This window comes from Simochromis diagramma, unplaced genomic scaffold (genome assembly GCF_900408965.1).
Source record: "Simochromis diagramma unplaced genomic scaffold, fSimDia1.1 OVJJ01000205.1, whole genome shotgun sequence".
NCBI lineage: Eukaryota > Metazoa > Chordata > Actinopteri > Cichliformes > Cichlidae > Simochromis > Simochromis diagramma.
Genome location: NW_024386782.1, coordinates 14,400,783 through 14,426,188, shown reverse-complemented (window position 1 = coordinate 14,426,188; position 25,406 = coordinate 14,400,783). Strand labels below are relative to the sequence as shown.

Sequence of the window (25,406 nt, the reverse complement as noted above, 5' to 3'; positions counted from 1 at the left end):
AGGATTGTAGAAAACATTCAGATGGCAGTGTAAGAATTTGGCAAAAACAACAACATGAAAGTATGGATCAAACCTGCTTTGTATGGATGATTCTGGCTGTAATGTAATCGCATGTAAAGCTGTGGGGGATATTTTCTGGATGACTCAGGCTGTGCATTATTTAAACACCACAGCCGGAGTATTGTTACTGATCATGTCCATCCCTTTATGATCGCAGTGTACCCATGTTCTGGTGGCTGCAGGACCATGTCACAAAGTTCAGATCACCTCAAACTGGTTTCTGGGGAAAATAGATCAAAGTCTCCGAGGAATGTTTCCAGCGCCTTGTTGAATCTGTGCAATGACGAATTAAGGGAGTCCAGTGCTAGCAAGGTGTACTCAATGAAGTGGTCGCTTTGTGTATAACTTTTATAGAAAAAGGATCATGAAGGCACTGGGAAATACTCAGGTAAATGCAAACAGTTGACTATTTTCACCGCCAGGGGGAGCTAAAGTTCTTCCGATGGAACTGATCAGCGCACCGTTCAGTTCTTTAATATTATATTTCTGTTTCATGTCGTGAATAATATATAATTTAAGTGATTTAATCCCACGGTGTAAAATAAAAAGAACATAATCTCTTCTATCCATCATGCTGAGGTAGATTCGACTCCGCACATATCCTGACAAAAGTGTCTATAAAATGTAAGTAAACGATGATTGAAATAATCCATCTTCGCACTCGCTGGTCGGAATAAAAAATGGCCCAAAGACATTAGTTTCTATTGATTCTGTACCGTTTTTCTGTTTGGGCTATTCAGCACAACTAGCACAATCACACGTGGCCCCTTTTTATGAGTGGGTGCAGATCAATCAGCCCTCCTCTGATTTACTTACACAAAATAATGTGACTCGAAGTTACCGCAGCGGACCACATCACTTACTCTTGCGGTGAAATATCTTAATTGACTTCCAGTTAACAGCCTGGTGACCTGTTTGGTAATAAACATTCAGATGGAAACCACAATACAAGAAATCACATGAACCATGGGGGTAGCGATGCCTTCACAAACAGTGAGAAATTTAGAAAATATGTTGGCAAATTCATCTGCAAAGACAGTGTGCTCCGGAGATTTCATAGCACATATATAATGCTTTTTCACATTATGTGTCATATATGTATGTAAACTATATATACTACATTACAGTATAATACATATATTAAACATGGATAAGGTTTCACACAGTGAGTGTTTCTGGGTAAAGCTTCAGATTTTTTTTCCTTTAGATATCACCATGTCATACAACCTGAAACTCACAAGGGGGCAGTTAATACGTGTAGGAACTAAGTGACTCACTTTTCTAAACACTGAAGTGGCAGCAACTATCTTAAAGAGATGAGCTCAAATGGCTTTAACAGCATTTGAAATTTCAGTACAAGCAGAAGTTCAGTTTACAGCCTGAGTGGCGTAATTATTTCGAAGGACACGTCACAGATACGATTTAAACTGTTTTTATAAGCGACACAATGAACTGTGTCAGCAGTGGGGTTTGCCATCGTTTTGTATAATATCATGTACTGCCACTTCGGGATTCCCACTTTACGAGCAGCTTTTGAAAGCACCATCTTGACCCAATCGCGACAAAGCAGAAAGCTGCGTTGTGGCTGAAGCGACCAATCGGCGCTCGTTCTGTGGAGTAAGCGGACTCTGGGTGCTTGGCTACCTTGATGTGTCGAGCTCCTGTTTACTACAACAAAGAAACCGTCGCTTAATCGCCAAAAACATTGGTAACAGCGCTGGAATAACGTTGTTGTCGTCAGCGGAGGAGGCGAGGTACTTCGTTTCTTCGTATCCCGCAGAGATTTCGCCCGGGAAAACTATCATTTGTGGACTGATTGAGGACTGGTCGGTGAGTGTTATCCCCGTGTATCCTGGACCGCCCGCAGGATTTGGGTTTCCTGCATGCGAGCAAAATGTGAGGTTTTCTTTATTACGTGTCATCAGCTCTCTTTGTACTGTTGACTGATTGCACAAGTTTACGTAACAGTACCACAATTTAAACTTATAGTCATTGCTGTAGTTCAGTCGTGTGATAAAGTTTCCTCTGTTGCTCCGCGGTGCAGTGACATCTCAGGGTGCATGAATTCACCTGAGTGTCCACGTCTTGCCATCTCACCTCCTTTGACATCATCGCAGAGTGCTCAGATGGAAAGAGTGACACAGATGATATCTGTGTGACAGAGGGAGAGATTAGTGTAGGTCGTTAAATGAGTACATATACATGGTTGAAATGACAATAAAAGCCTCTTCACTTCACTTGACTTGAGTGATCGACATTTATATTAACGCAGTAGGTAATTGTTTCAAAATTCTATATATAACCCCCAACTTTGAAAACAGCCCAATAAAAATGCTGTTTTGATAGCGAATTTTAGGTGTCAGTTAGATTAATCCATCTTGTTAAAGTAACACCGCTTTTCCTCGCTGCACTCTGATTTATCTGTGTTTTCACACCTTGGCATTTATTAAGCTGGATAAGGTGACAAGGACATGGAAGATGGAGAGCAGATGGTGGGAGGGGAGGAGAGAAAAGAAGGGTAGATGATGGAGGGTGAGAGGAGAGTGGAGGAGAGAGGAGAAGGCCCTGGAAACTTGACAAGACAAGAGTGCAAGGACACGTGTGCCTGGTGCAGTGTGTCTGCATATGGCTTTCTAACAAGTAATGGGCAAAAGTGTTGGTGTGGAAAGGTGGTCGGTGGAGTGTGCTTGTTGATGGATGACCTGTCTAAATAGGGGAGGGTGGGGGCTTGCGGAGGAGAGGAGGGAGGATATAGAGATGAAGCAGAAGGAGGAGACGGAGCTTTGTAAGAGTGACAGGGGGTCATTTATCTGTCTGTTGGATCTCACCAGCTGGTCACTACAGGGGATCAGACTGTTTACCAGCATTTTCCTTCACTAGCTTCTTCCCTTCTGTTTCCTTTCATCTCATATCCTCAATTCCCATCTCCTGCACTTTTCTGCTGTTCTTGCCACAGTTTTTTTTCCCCTCCTGCCTGTTGTCCTATTCTGCTGATTGAATTATGGACACTTGAGCTGTTTACACTTTCATTTAATGGCCCAAACACTCAAACTGACATTGTAGCTGCTGCGCTATCAATAACAATGAGAAGTGCTTGGACAATTTAAACATTGTGCTAACACAGGTGTATATTGAATTCTTCAGTGACTTTTGAAAAGGTTTATTTTTTACATTCAGTTACATGAAGGATTGGTGTAGCCTGAAACGGCTGCCTAGAGGTTTTTAGTAGGGGTGCAACAATCCGGTTGTTCAGTGATGACCCGACGAATCCTACTTCCGGGCCTAAAGTAGTCTGCGTTTAATATGGCTTTTGTGTTGTTAACATGTTTAATGTTATGTATTTTCTTCTATTTGATCTCAAAAAGCTCCTAAAACAGTCAGTGATCACTGTTGACCTCCCTCGGCTTTTATTATCGCTAATCATTTATTTAAGCTCAGTTTTTAAAACCTTAGGATGTAACTACAGCCCAGCCCATGCAGCAGTATATGAATGACTAACCTCGTATTGTGGATGGATTATCTCAGTTGTTCTCCTGGCTGAAGTTTGGTCCTTTTACAGCATCCTGCCATGCGATTACATTTGTTCCTGACCACCGAGAACACTCATGTTAACTTTTATTGAGTGGAAAAAAAGTTAGCTTGTTTATATTATGCTAACATAGCTGTGTTGCTAGCGGTCACGTAGCACATCATTATATACCAGCTAGCCCAACTTCAGTAACCCTACAAACGTCACTGCTTTTTAGTTTTCTGTCTTCATTTATGCTGGAAGTGATAACAGAGCTGTACGTTTTAATTTGTTTCCAAAACCCCGCAGTCAGGACATGCTATATTGTATTTAGATAGAAGCTAGCGAGCTAACTCCCTGCTGACTTCTAACTCAGAATCAGAATCAAAATCAGAATCAGAAAGGGGTTTATTGCCAAATGTTGAGCAGGTTTACAACATTAGGAAATTGCTGCGGTGCTTCAGTGCAAACATAGTGTCATAAGATATAAAAATAAGAATAAGAATTAAAAGTGCTACATAGAAAGATATGTGCATGAGATATACATGAGATATATACATGGGAATAAGAATTAAGAGTGCTACGTAGAAAGATATATACATTAGTGCAGGTGGTGATCAGTGCCAAACATGGAATGATGCAGTGACACAGCGTAGGGTCATGTGTTAGTGGTGGGAACAGTCATATGGTTATTGTTCATGTGTCCAACAGCAGAGGGGAAGAAACTGTTCTTATGGCGAGAGGTTCTGGTGCGAATGGACCGGAGCCTCCTGCCTGAGGGGAGCAGGTCAAACAGACTGTGTCCAGGGTGAGAAGGGTCAGCTGAGATCCGAGCTGCACGCCACAATGTCCTGGAGGTGTACAGGTCCTGCAGGGATGGGAGTCTGCAGCCAATCACCTTCTCAGCAGAGCGCACAACACGCTGCAGTCTCTGTTTGTCCCTGATAGTGGCTCCAGCGTACCACACGGTGATGGAGGAGGTGAGGATGGACTCGATGATAGCAGTGTAGAACTGCATCATCGTCCGTGTTGGCAGGTTGAATTTCTTCAGCTGCCTCAGGAAGTACATCCTCTGCTGGGCTTTCTTGATGACGGAGGTGATGGTGGGCTCCCACTTCAGGTCCTGGGTGATGGTGGTACCCAGGAAGCGGAATGAGTCCACAGAGGTGATGGGGGTGTCAGTCAGGATGATGGGGGGGAGTGGGGCTGTGTGCTTCCTGAAGTCCACAATAATCTCCACTGTCTTCTGGGCATTCAGCACCAGGTTGTTGTGGCTGCACCAGGACACCAGGCGTTCAACCTCCCTCCTGTAGGCAGACTCATCCCCGTCCGAGATGAGCCCAATAACGGTGGTGTCATCTGCAAACTTGATTAGCTTGACAGACTGGTGGGTGGAGGTGCAGCAGTTGGTGTACAGGGAGAAGAGCAGAGGAGAAAGAACACAGCCCTGAGGGGAGCCGGTGCTGATGGTCCGGGAGTCCGAGACATTCTTTCCCAGCCTCACATGCTGCTTCCTGTCCGTCAGGAAGTCAGTGATCCACCGGCAGATGGGATCAGGCACATTCATCTGGGAAAGCTTGCCTCGGAGATGGTCTGGAAGGATGGTGTTGAAGGCAGAGCTGAAGTCCACAAACAGGATCCTGGCGTAGGTTCCTGGGGAGTCCAGATGCTGAAGGATGAAGTGTAGGGCCATGTTGATGGCATCGTCTACAGACCTGTTGGCTCTATATGCAAACTGTAGGGGATCCAGGAGGGGGGCCGTGAGGGTCTTGAGATGGGAGAGAACTAGGCGCTCAAATGACTTCATGACCACAGATGTCAGAGCCACGGGTCTGTAGTCATTTAGTCCAGTGATCCTAGGTTTCTTGGGGACAGGGATTATGGTAGAGGACTTGAAGCAGGCAGGCACATGACATGCCTGCAGTGAAGAGTTGAAAATGCTAGAAAACACTGGGGCCAGCTCGTTTGCACAGTGTCTGAGGGTGGCAGGAGACACGCCGTCTGGGCCGGGAGCTTTCCGAGCATTCAGGTTCTTAAACTGCTTCCTCACATCTGCTTCATGAATATGAAGAGTTGTGGTGGGAGGAGGTGGTGTGAAATCCTCTTTTGTGTGGGGTGAGGAGGGGGGTGTTGTAGGTGAACGGTTTGAAGGTGGTGATGGCTCTATGGAGGGGGGAGAGGTGGGGGAATTAGTGTCCAAAGTGTCTCTATTGTTGGGGCCGTTGGAGGTGTGAAGGCTGCCTGATGGCTCGTCAAAACGGCAGTAGAAGTCGTTTAGGGTGTTGGCTAAGAGCAAGTCGTCAGTGGAGTGGGGGGTTTTAGGCTTGTAGTTGGTGATATTCCTAAAACCTTTCCACACAGAGGCCGAGTCATTCTCTGAGATCTGCTGCTGCATCTTCTCAGAGTGCTGATGTTTAGCAATGTCCACTTCTTTAGTGAACCTGTACTTGGCCTCTCTGTAGCAGTCCCTGTCTCCGCTTCTGAACGCCTTTCTCTTTTCCAGCCACAGCTTTTTGAGTTTAGGAGTAAACCAGGGTTTGTCATTGTTATAACTCACCCTGGTGCGTGATGGCACAATGCTGTCCTCACAGAAGTGGATATAGGAGGTGACAGTGTCCGTAAACTCGTCCAAGCTGTTAGAAGCAGCCTTCATTGTGTCCCAGTCTGTGGTCTCCAAACACGTGCGAAGCTCCTCCACAGCCTCGTTGCTCCACAGTTTTTTGTCCTCACGACAGGTTTGGAGAGCTTCAGCCTCTGTCTGTACGCGGGGATTAGGTGGATCATGGCGTGGTCAGAGAGTCCGAGTGAAGCACGCGGCACCGCGCGATAGGCCCCGCTGATCGTGCTGTAGCAGTGGTCCAATGTCCTCTCCTCTCTGGTCGGGCATTTAATATACTGCTTGTATTTGGGAAGCTCATGGCTCAGATTGGCTTTGTTAAAGTCCCCAAGAGCAATGATGAGAGAGTCCGGGTATGTCCGCTCCATGTGGAGAATCTGCTCCGCGAGTGCGCCCTGAGCTGCCTGCGCATCCGCGTCTGGCGGGATGTAAACAGCGGCCAGGATGAATGAAGCAAACTCCCGCGGAGAATAAAACTGTTTGCAGTGAATAAAAAGGTATTCCAGAGAGGAAGAGCAGTGCTGAGCAATCACTGTTACATCTGTGCACCAGCCACTATTGATGTAGAAGCAGACTCCTCCACCTTTGGACTTACCGGATAGAGCGGATAGACATTTAACTCCGTTAAATGTCATAAATTCCGTTTTCATGGATGCCTGGATGTTAAACTCAATTGTTACACCTGGTAAAGCAGAACGCTGATCATTTTATTAAAGATGAAAGACTTTAGACAGTGTTTCAACTCTCAGTAATGCCATAGTGATCGTTTGATACATGGACCTGCAGCGGAGTTTAGGTCCAGACACGGCTAGTGACGTCAGACTGAACAACCGGATACTGGTATACTGGAACCGTTCATACAGTGCTCGGTTCAGTACGCATATGTATCGTACGGAGCCCCGCAGGGGACACGGGAGAAAAAAAATTAAGACGGACTTTTGCGAGATCCCGAGTTAGTTATACGAGATCTCGCAAAAGTCCGTCTTAATTTTTTTCTCCCGTGTCCCCTGCGGGGCTCCATAGTTTCGAACAATACAATTTTTTTAATATTTATTTTATCAACTTTTCTTCTGACGATGCTGTCTGTGTTGAGCGCTCAGTGGATCTGCGTTCGACTACTCCACTCCGCCTAGGCTGCATTGTCGAGTGCAGATCCACTGAGCGCAGCACAAACTAGCAAGACAGAAGCTAAGCTCGTTGCAACATGGCAGCTGCCTCAACGCTACCCGAAATTGAACCTCCCCCACCCTCATTCAGATCTGGTGTTTGGAGCTATTTTGGTCTTCATGTGAAGTATGACCCTGAAGGTAAGCGTGTCATGGACAAAAGCAAAACAGTATGTCAGATGTGCCACGCAATGCTCAATTACATTGGTGGGAACTAGTGCGTTAGCGCAGTTAGCTTGTTAACATGTTGACGCCGTCCAGTCCCATACACGGGGCGATCCGCGGTAGCTCGTTAACGGAGATTTGCCGTGTTATGGCGTTAATGTCATTTCAACGAGATTAACGCTGACAGCATTAGTGGGAACACAACGAATATGACAGCACATTTACGCTGACATCATCCTAATGCAAAGTCAAGTGGAAGCAGACAAAAACAACAAGCACGCATGCTACAAACTTTACCCGAGTCATTTAGACAGCCGTTAGCACATGATTCTCCTTATGGGGACCTGATATGTTTAATATGCTGCTGAGAATATAGCCCAGAAGAAGCGTATAGTATAGCTTTTATTTTGGAAAGAGCCATTTCTCTGTAATAAACTCTCTTTTCCAAAGATGAGTGATTTCGCGATCAGATTTATTTTTATTTATTATTTTGTTGTTTCAGCAACATTACATTTAAAAACTGTACTTTTGAGTTAAAATATATATATTTATAATTTTAATAAGTGACAAATTAAAAAGGCATGAACATTTTTTTTTTTTTGTATCGAAAATATATCGAACCGTGTCACCAAAGTATCAAACGAACCAAACTGTGAATTTTGTGTATCGTTGCACCCCTAGTTTTTAGATGTACTTTTCTATCATGCAGGCTAATATATACCGTCCATCTTATTCTAGCGTTCGCTAGCGAGATCACCATTTAACCTCACATTCACACCTTCAACCATATGAGAATCTCCAGGCTTCACTTGCACAAATCTAGAGATCGGTCGGTGATTCTCCAGTTGTTAAGGAAAATGTGTATTCCCCAACCGGTTGGTGAGTGATTTCTGGATGAAATCACTTGCAGAAGTGGTTGCTAGCAAATTGCTGCAGTCTACTGTAGTTTGCTTGGAAGATGCAGACTTGTCTGCAAACACTTGGCAACTACTCACTGAACAGTGGAGGACCTCGGTAAAAGTGTGGCACAACTTTTACTTTGAAGGAAATTTGTTTTCCAATTCTGTTCAGTTCCATTCAGTTTTTTTGACTTTCTAAAGTATGGTAGTAAGTATTAAATGGGCTTTAATAAAAAGAAGTATGAAGAAAAGTGTACTTAAACTGTTTCCTGGTGCTTTCAGCTATCAGGTGATTTTACTTGTTTACATCTGCACTTTAAATTCTACTGAATGCAACCTAATCCTGTACTTCCTATACATTTTCTCTCTCCTCTTTTGCTCATTCAGCTCTCTTACTTTTAATCTGTTTTTGTTTTTTATTTTCTGTTTTATTTCCTGCTTTTCTCCTGGCTCAAAAAAGCTCCTTTTTATCCGTCCAGAGGGACTAATAAGCTGTGTTATGAGTCAGTGTAAGGAAAGAGGCAGATGGGATTCATCTTGTAGCCCGATAAGGATTTTTTTTAGCTTGGCTGTTTCTCATCACTCCCTGTCTTTGGTGTTTAAGCGGAACAGATAGGGTCTAGCGTTATGGATGTAGTGGTAAAAATCACCCAGATTGAGATAGTGAAAGTTCACTGTGAATCAAGATGTCAGAGTTGTTGCTTACTGACGGGTGACTTTCTCTAACTCATAGAGAAGTTTCTCACTCAACAACAGCCTTATTGCTCATTAATTAATCAACGTCTTGGTCACAGAAGCAAATATTAAATCTGATTTTAGCTCATTTCTTTCGACAGTTGTTGAACATATTGCTCATCTGCATTCTGCACAGCTCCCAATGTGTCACTGTGCTCATTATTCGGTGAGACACAAGGCGATTTGGTGACAAGATAGACAACATTTTGTAGTCAGTATGAGCGGCTTTCCATCAGCCATCATTATTTTTAATTACTTTCTTTCCCCGCCTCTCCCACTGAGGTTGTTTTGTACCACAGGAAGCAGGCTCTGACAGGAAGCAGACTCAAAGATGTGAACCTGTGAAGTCTCAAATTAAACTAAATCAAGGTTGAAAATAGATCACAGGACATAGCACAGAAGGTTGCGGCTCTAGTGGAGAGAGTCATGTTTTGGCAAACATGAGCAAGCGGTAAAAACGACGTGTTTTGAAATAATTTTTATCCTGCCTTTGTATGTACTGTTGCATGAACAAAATGTTGTATTTCTAATTGTACTTAAATGTCACATGTCCAAACTAAAAAGTTGGCTTGTTCGCAATGAATTATGTTATATTTTGAAGTCTCTAGTTTGGTATTTTGGCTATCAAAACCAACTGGATGCGGAGTGCACATCTTTCCCTAGCAACACATGGTTACCAGACCTCTAGGTCTGTGTATCTGTGGCCTAAGCAAAATGGGAAGGCATAGTATTACTTGGGTAACTCTAAACTGCTCAAAAAATAAGGGAATAGTCATCATAGTATAACACAAAAGCAAGTTTAACTTCAGGAATGCCAAACTAGCCAATTTGGGCAAGAAAAGGATGACGCCCGAAAAGGGACTGGTTTTGTAGGTGGTGACCACAGATTATTGCGCTCTATCCCACCTGTTTTTTCTCCAGTTTTGCTTTTAGATAGTTTCCTTGTCACTTTGGTAGTGTAGCCTCAGCGGGGAAATAAAATAAGTAGAAAGTAATGCTTGGCATTTTGTGATATAAATAGATAATTTAGACATGTCTTTTTAGTTGATAAGAGATCAATGAATTGGGTGATCTGTTGTAAAATGTTGCTTTTTTTGTTTCTTTCTTTGGGTTTTTTTTTTGTTTGTTTGTTTGTTTGTTTTTTTTTGCCTAACCTAGCCAATCAGCAGAGAGCTCCCAGCGACCCTTGCTGTTGACCTTGATCACGTTACTTCCTGCAGTCGCAGTTGTGTTCGGGTTTGTACAGTGCTTTGGGTTTGTTAAATAGTGTGTTATTTAAGCACATTTGCCCTGCTTAGCAGAGAGTAAGAAAAAGTCACTCAGCTAACTTCGTTATTCATGTTTTAAATAGTGTGACGGAAAAGTTCCCTAGCCGCTAAGCTAACAGCTGCCTCATGCTCTGTGTGTGTGTGTGGGGGGGGGGGGCAAAATGGCTAGGAATCATGATTGTTTTACTTTAAAAGTAAATTAATTCTATGAATCCAACATGCTGCTTTAGTTAAGTTGGAGTATGTGTGTTCTTAGTGTTCCTAGTGCTTACGATTTTGGTCTGGTTTTAGCTTCTTTACTCTTCTTAATTATTTGTAATGAGGGTTAAAGTAGCATGTTATGGATACCTTAGACATTATTAAACATGGACATAGCTTCTGTGTTGAGAAAAAAAAATGATACCATGGTGTAAGTTCCCAAAAAAATAAACTTAAAATAAAATAAAACAATCGAGCTAAAGGCCACCAGAAAGGCTGTCTGACTCGACCTCTTTAAAGTGTGTCATGGTCATGCCATGTTTCAAAAAGGCTCATCTGTGGTGTGAAACTGCACGCACATTGGCCAACAAGCTTTCGCTCACAAGTCATAGCCAACCAATGTGGTTTCAACCATATCTGCCCTTCCTCCGAACATTTTTTTTGCGTTTTTTGCAACCAAGATAATGATGGAGGAAACACTCAACAACAGGCTTTAAAAGATGACTTCAAAAACCGGTGAATGGCATCACAGTAGCTACTTCCATCTTTTATACTGTCTGTGGATGGTACCAGCAGCCCATTTGTGCTGCACTAGTAGCACAGATGTTCCTGGATGGCACGTCCATGCGTGCTGCCAGAAAAGCGTTTGCTGTTACTTCCTGAACCGTCTCAGGAGTGTTGAGGTGATACCAGGAGATGACTGTTGCACAAGGACATCTAGACAGTCCCCTAGAAGGGCATCAATCTAGCAGCAGGACTGGTATCCGCTCCTACAGAATGACCTCCAACAGTCACTTTTGGTTTTATGATCAAACTAACTGAAACAGACTGGATGAGGGCCAGATGGCCTTTAATGGGACCTCTGGTCACAGCTCAGCACCATGCAGCTTGCCTGGCATTGCTACCAGAAAGGCTGGTTTGTCACTAGTGCTGTTTTTGTCACGAGCAAGTTCACACTGAGCACATGACAGACATTAAGGACACTGGAGATGCAGTGGGGAAGGTTATGCTACGTACAACACTATAAATTACTCATGTAGCATGAGTAGTTTGGCAGTGGGTCAGTGATGATCTGGAGAGGTGTATCCACAGAGGGTCACAAAGACCTCCACCCATTAGCCAATAGTACATTGACTGAAGTCCTCAGACCCACTGTCAGACCTTACACTGGTGTGGAAGGCCCTGGATTCCAGCTGGTCCAGAATGATGCTAACTTCAAGTGGTCATGGTGTGGTGTGACACTGAATCAGCGCATGCAACGTTACCAAATTGTGCCACACACTGTCCTGGAGTTCACTGGGAGGAGATCCTCTAATTCCCAGATTCACTGTCTCATCAGGAGCATGCCGAGACATTGTTGGGAAGCACGTGGAGGCCATGCAGACTCATGAGTCACATTATTGCAAAAGCTGGATCAGCTTTCAGTTTTTAGCTTTGACTTTTGACATGATTTCGCAGGGTTGGCGATTTTAATTTAACAGCTGACCGCTTGTTACACTGTTAAAATTTTCAACTTGAATATTTTGTTCATCAAGTTCAGATGTGCGATTTATGTGTTCTCCTAATTTTATTTGAGAGTGGCATCATTTTTCTGCCAGGGAGCTTCCTGCTTGGCTAATTCTTAGCTGTTAAGAGTCCTAATAGTATTTTGAACCTTTTATCTCTGCCTGGCTTTGGACAGCAATGTAAATATGTGCCTTTTTTACCCTGCCAGATGGAGAGGGAATAGATTTATATTCAGCAGCCTTTTGTTAAGTCACTCTTGGATTGCTGAGCTTACAAAAATGCTTACACACAGACACACAAGCCTATACTTTAACACACAGACATCACTCAAGTAAAATCTGCACTCTCATGCAGGGCTGCACTCTAAAGTCAATGACATTAACCGCTGCAGCGAGAAGCAGAAAGGAAGATGGTGTGTTCCTCCTGCCCTTGGCATGTGCTTAGTGTTTAAATGCAGCAGTGTGTATGCACATTCACCTGTGTGTTCGTGCCTGTCTATGCGTGTGTGTGTGTGTGTGTGGGTGGTATTTTGTGTCGATAAGTACTTGTGACTCACAGAGGCCATTACAGTGACAGGGTAACTCCAGTAATGGTGCACTTTATAGTCATATTGGCAGATTTCCTCCTTGTATGGGAATGTCAGGGATGCAGTCACAGTGCCTTATTTTCCTAAAACCATTGCGTGCATCTTTACCACAAACTGCACCTTAGTTGAATCACCAGTTTATCAGGATGCACGCAGTCGATGCTTCTTGTCATTTTATTGTCATTTTGGGTGATTTGTGTCTGTTTAAGGGAGTTTGCTGCAATAAGTGGTCAACACACAGCCCTGACGAGCTGCCCGTAATTTCAGAGTCCTTGGGAAGAAAACAGGGAAACTTGCAGTCATTAGTGCTGTGACAAATACCTGGGTTTTCAGTTAATGCCCGCTCTTCGTAAACCCTGTCATTTTAGCTCATTTCACCTCATCATGCCCTGTCTTGTCACGCATCATTTGGCTTCCTGTCGCTTACAATCATCTTGTCTGACATCTTGTCTGATCTGATTGAAAGTTTGCTCCATCTTGTGGTTTCTTGAGAGCCAAGAGGGCTGTGTGGAGGAAAGTAGCGGTGCGCTCATTTACATATAAATGACGACAGCGTCTGAGATTCTGTCCCCCTGCTTATTTGTCATTTTAAAGGCGATTTAGTGTCCGTGAGGTTTGCCAGTGTGTGTTTCTGCTCAGGATAAATGTTTCCTTGTGTTGTTGTGTGTGTATGTGTCAGCTGAGCATCAGTTTGCATCGGTGCGAGGACAATCGGCTCTGGATCATTTGCCTCATGCTTTTGTCTGACTGTGATTTCATGTCTCCCACGGGACTGATGGCTTTTTCAGGAGGATAAAATCTATTTACTCATCCTGGAATGCAAAGAAGGCATGTGATTGTTTTGTCTAGAGCCCCAAAACATCAGATAGCTGTGAAGAAAATGAAATGGAAAGAAAATCTAGAGGGCCTACTTACTAATGTTGGCTTCGATGACAGGTGATATTTTGTTTTACTAAAAAGGGAAACTAAAGAATTTCCTGTCAGAGCCTTTCTTTGAAATCCTGGAAGGGTTCTCACATATCATCTCTGAGTGGTGTTGTAACTGGAATCCTTGCTGACTTTGCCAACTATTTTCTTTATAAAGTAAAAATAGACCAGACAGAATCATAAGGCCCAGTTACAACACATCACATTTGCACAAATATTGAAGTTAGATTTGTCCTGAGGCTTTAAATGCGAAAGCAATTTCAAAAAAAAAAAAAGTGCTGAAATACTTGTGGGAAATTCAGCCAATGACATGTTTTATTGTTATAGTCTGTGAGGCTGTGGAATATAACAGAACCATGCGTGATAAAACAAGCGTAAAGGTTTGCATTTCTTATCAAAAAATGCACACGGCACTCAAGGAATCCTGAATAGAAATCTGAAGGTGATTTCTGTGTTTGTCCCTCCTCTGCTGACAATGAGCCAGTCACCAGTCCAACCAGGAAATACAGTCCTCACCCCTCGTTTCTAATTCCCTTCCAAGGAACCAGACATGCCTGTAATTTCTTTTTTTAAGTGCTCTTGTGTAATAGTTCTCCACGCTTTTGGCTGCTTATTCACCTATCTTCAGTCCAGTCCTTGTACCCGACCATTTTCAGAGGAATGCTTTGTTTGTGTGTGTCTTTAAGCCACTTAAAACTGACCTAAGGAATCAATTACAAAGGCACCTGACTAGGGCGATGAACCAGTGTTGTGTCCACACGTAACAACAAATTGGCAAAGAACCAGTTTTTAGTTGTATCTGTAGACACTGTGTTACTAACAAAAAAGCCTGGCTTATCTGAGTGTGGTGTGCACTGTGTGAGGAAACTAAAAAGTGGAGAACAAAAGAAGAAGAGGCAAGCCTGAAACTCTAGCCCAAGCAGATGAATTGTATTTGAAAGGCATGTCCTTAAGAAAGATCCAGCAAAGAACTAACACAGAGCCTGATGGCTGCATCAGGCAGATCTGCTGTTCACTGAAGCCTCATCAGAAATGGTCTCAGTGGAAGGGTGAAGAAGCCATTCTTAAGAAAGTCTGAAGTATACAAGAATTTGACTGAAAATCTGTGGCAACGCGCCCGAGGGAGTCATGAAATAAAATTTGCCATCAGTATGTATGGAGGAGGTGAGGAGAGTGGTACACTTTGAAATCACAGTGGAGGCTCTGTCATGGTTTGGGGCTGCGTTTCAGACAGTAGTGTTGGAGATCTTTGCAAAATTGATAGAATTGACTATGTGCACGAGACAATGCTAACTTCCTGGTTTGAGACCGGATGTGGGGTTGTGCATTTCCGGTAGCTTTACTTTGCGGTCAATCGCTACTGCGAAGATATACTCCAAAATCATGTCCAAAACTCGAAAACGGAAAGATCGCGTTAAGTTACAAAGAGCAGAAGGTGGGAACACTCACCGCTGTTGTGTCATAAAAAATCTAATGATCAATTTTGACGTTTAAAGCGTTTAGATCGATCAGTCGTTTACATCACTCAACACAAGCAGAACTGCATTACTGCATGCAGAAGACACATCGTCCACATTCAGAAGTATCTCTGTATAATGACTGGTCTTATGATTCAAACAGGCAAATGTTCAGCATTCAAACTACAGGTGAAGAATAGTCAAACCAGATGTTTCCCCCGTTATGTCGATATCAGATAGTCAAGTACACACACACACACAGCATGTTAACAAACCGTGAAAAAAGCCACACAAAAAATGAATGGTAAGGGTTTCTATACATTAGTATTTACGAAGGGTATGTTGTGACTTACCTTCAAAATTACAGCGGTCCCTCGCTATAACGTTCACCTTTCACCTCGCTGTTTCACGGATTTTTTAGTGCAAGTTTGCATGCTTTTTTTTTTTTTTTTTTTTACGTCACATTGTGTCCTGCGTTCTGATCGCTGCAGACGATCTCCTCCGTGACGTCTCTCCTGTACAGTACAGAATCGCTGCATTGATCGCTAGCAGTGTGACTCTGAAGTGCAGTACTGTATGTCCACGATGTCCACGAAACGTTTTGCACCGTCAAAAAATAAAATTGGCTACTTGATTTCACCTATCGCTGGTTATTTTTAGAACATAACACCCGCGATAAACGAGGGACAGCTGAGAAATATAACATTTGAATCCCTTTTCTCTTTTGCTCTGAGGCGCGGGGGAAAAAATATCGACAAGTCGATGAACATCATTTACAGATATATTGGGTAAATGCCCGAGACATCTATAGAAATGTTAATCGCCACTTGATTCATTCATTTGCTTAACTTGTTTTGGACCGTAAACCAGGCGCGAATAGGACACCGGAAACAAAGCTCCCCACAGGAGTTTCCGCACCGGAAGTAGCATATGCTAACGTGCACATAGTCAATGGTAAATGCAGAAAAGTACTGTCAGATTTTGATCCACCATACAGTAACATCTGGAAAGCATCTGATTTTGAACCTGTTTCTTTTGTTTTTATAATATCTATACAATTTACTGATCACTTCATTTGTTTACATACCTGCAAAGACTGCCCAAAAGCGAGCACTGTTTTCCAATTTCACTACCTTTCCACAACCATTTGAAAGCAATATGAACACTTTTGATGTTACACATAGTTGAATGACAGCAATAACTAAAACACGTGATGTTTTGAGGCTTGCGTCTAGAGAGCAAAGAGGTCGCTAGAATATCCAGGCAAAAGCTTTTAGCGAACATACTTGCGTGATTCAAATTAGACGAATCACATCTAGGTCGACTCTTCATGTCAGCCTCTGTACATATTTGGGTTATTGCCCAAGTCTGCTTGGCAGATATTCTAACCTAAAAGGGAATAAACTGAGATAATCTGCTTTTCAAATAATCACAAAAACTAATGATCATTGATTGTGGCTGCTTAGAGTACAAGAAACATCTCTTAATGACTGCAGTATCTGTTAAATTAAAAATGAATTAACAAATTAAATTATCTGCTCATGCACTTAAATAGCAATGGTCAAAGTGATAAAGCTCTCTCTATCAAATCAAGAGCTCTTAATGATGTAAACTCGCATAATGAGATACCAGAATGATCAACAATCACTGCAAATTATGTTAAAAAAATAACAAGAATCAGGAGATATCTCCTTAAACATTACCTGTCCTTTCCGGTGTGTCAGCAGGTCCGTTGGCTTTGGTCGCACAACTGCACAAAAGTATCGATCTTATCTGTAAATACTGCTGGTCAGCCTTTTTCTTTTTTTTTCTTCTTCTTTTTAATTTAAGGGCATTTCCGACTCTGCCTCCCACTTTCTCCCTTTTTCTCTCTTTGGCTCTCTCTGACTATTTTCTGTCCATAATTACAGAGCTCATGAAAGCGTTTAGAGTCTCATGAATATTTAAATCTTGGAGGGGAAGTGTCAGGGGAGACCCATGTGTGGCTGGTCTGCCCTAATTATGGAGATGGGCCTACACACAGACACGCACGCACACACACACACACAGACAAAAGCCAGAAAATGATTAAAAGCTCCCAATTTGAAAAAAGTTAATATAGGCTTAAAGAAAGCCTGCATTATACATTTAAACAAAGGTAATTCAGAAAAATGGATGTATGTGTACACACACACACATGCACAGACACACACGGCAGGGAGATGATAATGGCACAGCTGGTTGTAGCTTTGAGCTGGCTCTTTTTGCTCACTGTGTTGTTTAACAGTAAGCTAATGATGGGCATGGGCATTGAAGAGTACTAAATGCGACTCTGTCTTTGTGTATATTTGTAGCCAGCAGTCTGGGGACTGGGATGTTTTCTGTGCCGTGTCAAGTCAAGACAAGGATGAACAGAAATGTGACTCACTGAGTGTGTGATGGACACTACTGAGTCAGGGGGAAGAAGGAGGAGGCAGTCACGTTTTTTGAGTGGAAAGCTTGAGGAGAATTGAAGAATGCAGTGACAGACCTATACAGCAACACATGAAAAAGGATGAAGGTGGAAAGTTAATAGGTGGTGTAAGGGGGAAGGATAGAGAGAGAGAGAGGAAATGAGGGGCTGGGTGGTGGCTTGAGATATGCAAAAGGAAGTAAAGAGGGAGAAAGGAGGAAGGTGAACAGTGCGAGAAGGAGCTGAATAAGAAGGCTGTGAAGGTGAGAGGAAGACAGGTTTGCATTTAAAAAAAAAAAAAAAAAAAAAGAGGCTTGTATTGTGAGTCATTACAGAGTGGCAGAATGGTGAGGGATGGAGGTGACTGGTGAGAAGAGAGGTGTAAGGAAATGTGGGAGAAATATGAGAGACTTAAATGGCACACAGGGAGGATAGGAGAACTGGAAATACACCAGTATTTCCACAGAGTGTGTCACTGCCGATGGTGATGTATGTGTAAGGGTGAGAAGTGAGGGCGGTGAATTTAAGCACAAGTACAGCTTTGGTTTCAGTTCTGAAGTATAAGTATGCAGGCAGATATGTACAGAACTGCATTCATTTAGGAAGCTCAGATACTGCCAGAGAATTGAGATCAAGAGTTAAAAATGGTCTCTTAGGTCTCAGTTACACAGACCTACAGACTAATCGGCAACCATCTACAACCAGTATTGAGGGCAAAATGAGTATTCACTGACTCTTTGCAAGTGGTTGCCATAGGTTGCTGGCAGTCTCTACAAAATCGATTGCTAAAGCCCCATTCACTTAGCCCTAGGTACTGGTCGGTGACACCTGGTATCCACCGGTCATTAGAGAATGTGTGTGTTCCACAACCAGTTGGTGAGTGGTTGCTGCTAGTATGAAATTGGTCACCTCTGTAAGCGTCTACGACTGCTTTGGTTGCTCGCAGGTTGCTACGGTTACCAGTAGTTTGCATTCAAGATGCTGACTTGTAGAGCAGGGCAATATGACAAAAATATTTATCACAATATACATTTGAAAATTTGCGATAACGACATAACTGACGATATAATTGACACTAGACAAAATTCCTTACAACTCCACAACTTTATTAGTGCAAAAAAAAAAGTATTTTCACTTAAACAAGCAGCTGTTTTTTTTATGTGCATTAAAGTTATATAAAAATGTAACAGTGCAAATGCAAATTCCTTCCTGACAGTTTAACCAAAAGGCATTTCCAGTGGAAATTGGCCGACATGCCCTCAGCATAACCATGTATAATATCCACAAAACTTAAAAAGAGGTTATACACACACAATACGGTAATATTATGTTGAAGCACAGTACGTATCACTCCGCGAGGCTCCTGCCTACGATAGCCGTAACGCTCCGACAATCCATCAAGCGGTGCGGCTTCATAGCTTAGCAAAGTCGTACTGAAACATTTGACAGATTTTCGAGCGCCGTGTAACACATAAAATCGTTTCGAGGTCAGTAAACACAACCAGAATTCAAACATAAGGCACACGGGATTATAAGGGGCACTGTCGATTTTCAGAAAAATCAAAGGATTGATTTTAAGTGTGCCGTATTTTCCAAAAAACACGGTAATAACGACGGCCCGCTAGCATGCGCTACCAAAAATAGTGCTTTGTTGTGTATCTGACGGACGAAAGCTAAACCAGTTCCACACCACTGAAGTTGCAGCATTTTTACAAACCAATTCTGGTTCATCCGTTTCATTCAACAATTGGCTTTCGCCCTTCTCATTCTCCGCCATGCTTTTTCAGCCATGTGCGTATGAAAACAAAGGCACTGCACATGCGCGTTTTACCCATATTCTATCGCGATATTTCATTTTCTTATCGTTGCCCAACATTACACCGGTATTACTGTGAACGGTATGATATGGCCCATGTTCTGCCTTTTAATAACTTAAATTGGATATTATAGTTGTAAACTGCCCTAGAGCTCCCTCTAGGCTGCTTTGTAATATGGGTTCGGCTACTTTGGGAAAGGAAAAAATGAGAACGTGAAGAAGAAATAAAAGATGGCGGAAAGTGATACCGTAATGTTATCGTTCTAAGCTGATACGGACCTTAAAATGTTGTTGCCTTGGACAAGATATGTCTGTAAGTATGAGTGTCGATAAAAATAATTATTATCTTTTATTTTGTGTAAAAATGGTACGATAATTTGTACATTTGAAAGTTTTATCTTGTTAGCTTGCAGTAAGAGTGTAACAAGCTAGTTTACAATGTTAGTTAGCTAATACAGTATTTTGTACTTTCAGTTTTACGATGGTCAAAGAGAAGGCAATGGTCAGAGGCCATTCTTCAATAAATCAGCGCAAAAAGGAAAATAAGTCTGGTTATTGGAGCATCGTTATCTCGCTGTCTAGCTGGTGAAACCAAGAGACTCAGGGCGAGGACAGCATAGCCCAGCCGTACTGACTTGTCTACAAATACTTGCAAACTACTTGCCAAACAGTAGTGAAACTAGAAATGGAGAACAGCTGCCTTCAAAATAAAAGTTGCACCTTTTGAAATGTGTTGGTTTCACAAGTAATGCATGACTTTCACTTCTCTATTCCCAGTTTACCATGGCACCATGGCATTTGGTGAGTGTCTGATTCACCCAGCAATAGCCAGGAATCTCCAGCAACCACTTACCAACCAGTCAGGGAATACACATTTTTCCCTAGCGACCACATGTTGCTAGGGGCTCACTAGGCATAAATCTAGTCTACAGTGACATCAGCCCGCTAGCCTCAGCTACTCTATAAGTGTTACATAACCTCCCAGATGGTCGACAGATTAAAAGACGCACTGAGATTAGGCGATAGCAGATCTCCAGTTCAGCTTTGGTGCTCCAGAGTCTCTTGACTCTGCTGAGGAGAGATATCCAAAACATATTCTCTCATAAAGTGTATGTCACTTCTAAATTACCTACACCCATTCAGTCGGGTTGAGATCTGTGACTATGAAAAAAAACTGCATACGATCCTGATTATTTTTCATTAAACTATTCAGTCAGCCCTTCTCCAGTATATGATAACATCAGAGCCAAGACCCATTAGTATACTTAATATGGTTATGTATCTTGCTCTTGCAAGCTAGACTCTCCTCCCAAATTTAGCGTACTTATAAATGCCTTCTATATGACCTTTTTATAGTTCATCATGCTTTAAATTATGTTTTGTTTTTTCTTTTTACAGTATTAGAGTTTGGCATTTTAAAGCTTTCAGTACCTCCAGTGATTTTTATTAAAGAATGCGCTTTAGCAATGCAGACCTTCCCTTCCACCACTAATCCATCCTGAGGATAAAAATGAAATAAGAACAACAAAGTGAATAGATTTTAATCAGCCGAGACTTAGTGAAAAAGAAGCTTAGAGCATAATCGCATTCATTTATATGAAATAGTGTTCACAGCAGGAAAAGTTAAAAAGATATGTAAGAATGCCGTGGTAGTTATACCCCATCGTGACATTACAGTCTTACTTGGGTAGTCACGTGATGAGGTGTGAAAGAGTGGACAGTGAGTTTTGCTGATTTGTGCAGATGGGATGCGGAGTACGGCTCCAGAATGAGCTCAGCGGAAGGTTTCATGGAGGTGGACTGAAATGACACCTGACAGCAGGGATTTGACAATGCGATTGGTATGGGGCATGGCAAAACCTGATTGGTTGACCTGAAAAGTGTATGTGTCCTCTGTCAGGCAGCTGAGTTGGTAATAGGAGACTGAAGACGGGGAAAAAAAAATCTAGGCCCTTTCCTATGGCAACATCTGGGATGAAAGCCGAGCAAACTTTCTTGACAACTTACTAAAGTTCTCTTTCCTTTCTCATCACTGTTAAACATCTGCGACAGACCGGGAGGATTTGACGTCCAGTCTTTTGAGCTCTGTGGTGACGACGAGAGATCGGGGCTCTTCTCACCGCCACCATGTGCGAACTTTCATCAGGCCACTTCACAGCCCTCTGAGCGGAAACCGGACCACCGCCGGCGCATACTGTGAAGGCACGCTGCCGCCGCACAGACAGTGACGCACACGCGGGTATGATTATGAACACAGGCAGACACGCACAGACACAAACACACGTGTCAGCACCACTTATAACAGACCACAGTTTGATGAGGTGTGTCACCAGTCTGAGAGGAGTGGAGCCCACTATGCATATGTGTGTGTGAGTGAGTGAGAGAGCGTTGGTTAGCAGTTAGTAATCACTTTATCACAGAATTGCAATCACCGATCATCTTCCCACTACAGACAATCACTGCATTAGACGGGTTTGTGATGTCTTTCAGCATCTGTTTCACTCCCAGTAGAAGGCAGAAAACAACTGTGGAAACAATATCTTTCAGTGTGGTCCGCAGTCCCTAGCAGAGCCTTTATAAGTGTTCTAGTGGTTTGTGAGATTCCTGTTTTAATTTGGTGCTTTTAAATTTGAAGGAAGGTTTGTTCCCCTGGTTTCCATTTTTAAACCTGAGTTGGTGGACATATGTGAACCCAGAGAGGGGAAAAGTATTGGTTACATTTGTCAAACAGTACATGTCATGTCAAATACATGCCACTCATTTCTCCCTTCTCAACAGTTTCAGCCATTAGTACGGTTCAGAAAAAAGGGAAACTGGTGAATTGTCTCTAAAGCTGTCACCAGAACCAATACTTAACCTTGCTGGGTACACTGTATCATTTAATATCAACATAGATACTATTTTGGTATTAGTGTTGTCAGAAAAAATGATACCTGGATACTAATTGACACAAAAAATTACATTTAGATCAAACACAACAGTGTCGATACCAGCGAGGCTGTCTCTGCTGCCTCCTGCTGATGCACAACTTCACACAGCACTCCTGCAAATGTGCCAAAGCATTTTAAAGACTGAACCCCCGGTTTTTATGAAGAATTTTGAGAGGTTAATAAAGCTCCTATTTCAAACACAGTGAAGTATTTAACAGTTAATATAAATGATAACCTGGCCAGCACCCACCTTAACTTAATTTAATAGGATAACACAGGTACTTGTGTTGCGTTTCTCTTAAAGTCCTCAACTGAAGCAGAGGAAATCCTTCCTGCTAGACAGAAACGGTAGTAGTCTAACCTTTAACAGCTACATGCTCAGCAATGACAATATGGTACCAAAACACCACATGGAGAGGAACTAAACGGGGCTTTAGCTAAATAGATTTGCCGAAAATCAGTTTGTTCATAATTTTCCCAATAAATGCCTTCTAGTATCAAATGCATTCAAGTATTGAGTATTTTCTTGGGTAAGGGTGAAGAAAAACCTGCATGGCACTATTTAAATATAAAATGTGTGATCATTGCTCTTTTGTACCTGTGTGCTGTTCTTTACTTAGGTCAGTAAATTTGTAAGGTATGGAACAGATGTACGTTTTTGTTTTTGTTTTTTATTGAAACGGCCCAAAGAACATTTGATAAAAGCATTTCTAAAAGAAAGTTGGGAAACTGCATTCTGTAAATACAGAATGCAATGGTTTGTAAATCATTTAAAATCTGTATTTATTGAAAATGTCTTTACATTTATTATGTATCATTATTATTATTATTATTATTATTATTATTATTATTATTTAAAATATTGAATATTGAGCCAGACAAAACATTTTAAATTTGATACCAATGACACACCAGTGCACTGTTAAAGGCATCAGATATGATAGTATGGGTGTGAATTCTTTCACATGTGTGTGGGTACCATGTACAGGTGTCGGGTTAACTTACATTCAGAGAATATCTCTTATAAGGAAGGTCTGGACTCTTTTGGCAAGACAGTGTTTAACCACAGTCTGCATGTGTTGCAACAGAAAGGCTCTGTAGTAACAGTCCCAGCACTAAACCGGCATGCCTGCAGTCTAAACCGTTTGCCCACATTTGGCAATAAAAGCATTTGGCCTGGCCTATAAAACAAAAAGTAGAACAAAGGAGACCCTGAAATGCAAAGCAGATGAAATCCTGAATCAATGAAGAGAAAGAGAACATTTTACTTTTAAAACATTTGGTCTCCTTAGTCCCAGGCGCCTACCAGTCCCTTTGGAGGTTTTAGAATCTGTTGAAGAGATTATACATCTCCCCTGGCCTGGGAATACCTGTGGATCCCCCACGGAATTGGAAAATGTTGTCGGGGAGAGGAACATATAAACTGCTCAGTCTACTGCCACTGCCACCCAACTTTGATAAGCAGAAGATAAGAGATGGGTGCATGGATATGAATTCATGCCTTTAAGGAAGGAGACGTGCACCCTTTTTATACCCTCACATGTGCACCCAGCTTCCTCTACGAGTAGAATCTAATTCTCTGGGAAACATTTATTATGTATATATTGGGATTTTTTTTAATGTTTTGCAAAACTATGATAAAAGATAACAGTGGCTCAGCTTCACACCGAGCAGTTATGGACCAAAAGTATCGACTGGAGTTTTGTCTGTTTGCACTTCTGTGATTTGCAAGATCTAAAATGGTTTTTTTAACCATTTCCCTCAGAATAGGTGCCTGCTGTGACTAAATTGAGAGCTGTCTGAATGAATCGAAACATTAATGTTGCATTACCGAAAACCACATTGCTGAGCTGAGAGACACTAAAATGCTCCACAACTTTAGAGTTGGGTGATAATTCCCCGGGGGTCCATTACTAACAGCAATCCGTTTCACACGAAGTGTAATCAGTGCATAAACAATGATAATGGTTGAACATTGTACATGGTACATTGCTCGCTGGCGGACAAACAGTGTAATTACGACAGTGTTTTTAAATGACCTCAAATATAACTTTGTCATTTTTGCCTGGAATGTGTCAAAATTCATGGTAATTAAGTTTAGCGTTTACATAGACCTGTTATTTTCATATATTTAGGTTAAAACAACCAATATGACGAATAAATAGACCTCAATTTAGCTTTTGAAATATGTTTTTCACACACTTACGCAAGTTTAAACAGTATAAAAGAAAGATTTTCATTTTGGTTGATCAGGACCAGTTGATGGCTCCATGAGATATTTTACACATTTGCCTAACAACCAAAAGATCCCCAGTTCAATGCTTGGAGGAGACTCAGAACCCTTTGGGATTGCATCAGAAAGAGCATAAAAAAAGCCAGCTCCAACATATAAAGCTACCCGCTGTGGCGAGCCCTTGTGAATAGGGGAGCAGCTGAAAGTAGCTTTCATAACCAGCTGGCAGAGTGTTACATCCTCAATCTTAGTTCTTATCTGTTCTTATAGACCTGCGATCTCTTTCCCTGCTATCTTCTGATTTGTTTAAGGGAAAAGAACGTACAGTTTCCTTGTCCAGTGTCCTTGCTATAAAAACGGTACCTGATAGGTTCTTCCTTCATGTGTTGTTAGCTGTCAGGTTCATCCGGAGCCTTGTGTTGTCTTTATTTTAGAGTTTGTAGAGTCACTGTTGTTTCTATTTTTTTCTCTTTGTTCACCTTGTTGCTCAAGGGAAAAAACATCAGCGTGGTATTTTCACTCATCTTTTTATATTTATTTCTTTTTTTATAAAAGCATTCAAGCACACACTAGACTCCATTTCATAACGAGTGTACTGCAGCTCTTGGAGAACACTCAGGACAGAAACAGTATGTCATCCTGTCAGCACTTTGTGTTTTACTGCTGACATTATTCTGGGTAAAACAAAGTTTGTGTGTTCAGAGGGCACAGAGAGCAAAAAAGGTTAGGAAAAGCAAAGTAAAAAGAGAAGAAGGAAAAATACCACTGCTGAGGACTCTGTGAAGCCAATAAATGTGCAGCAAGAATGGACAAATGGAGGGCAGATGCAAGGCATGAAGCAGGTACAGAGATATTGAGACAGACGGCCATTCAGCGATACAGACAGTTGTGAACCAGCTGTTTG

General features: G+C 42.1%; 1 protein-coding gene across 6 annotated transcripts in view; it reads left to right on the top strand.

The window, feature by feature from the left end:
• The first annotated feature begins 1,486 nt into the window (after positions 1–1,486).
• The window catches only part of LOC120727650 (SPRY domain-containing SOCS box protein 4-like), an 87,075-nt gene continuing 63,155 nt past the window's right edge, over positions 1,487–25,406 (top strand). The window contains exons 1-2 of one of the 6 annotated variants that reach the window (XM_040022046.1): positions 1,487–1,890; positions 21,392–21,578. The gene's annotated coding sequence lies outside the window, so the exon portion shown is untranslated. Of the gene's footprint in view, positions 1,957–7,469; positions 7,493–19,344; positions 19,653–19,813; positions 21,579–25,406 lie in introns of those variants that run through there. The other 5 variants (XM_040022047.1, XM_040022048.1, XM_040022045.1 and 2 more) reach the window with 5 other exon arrangements.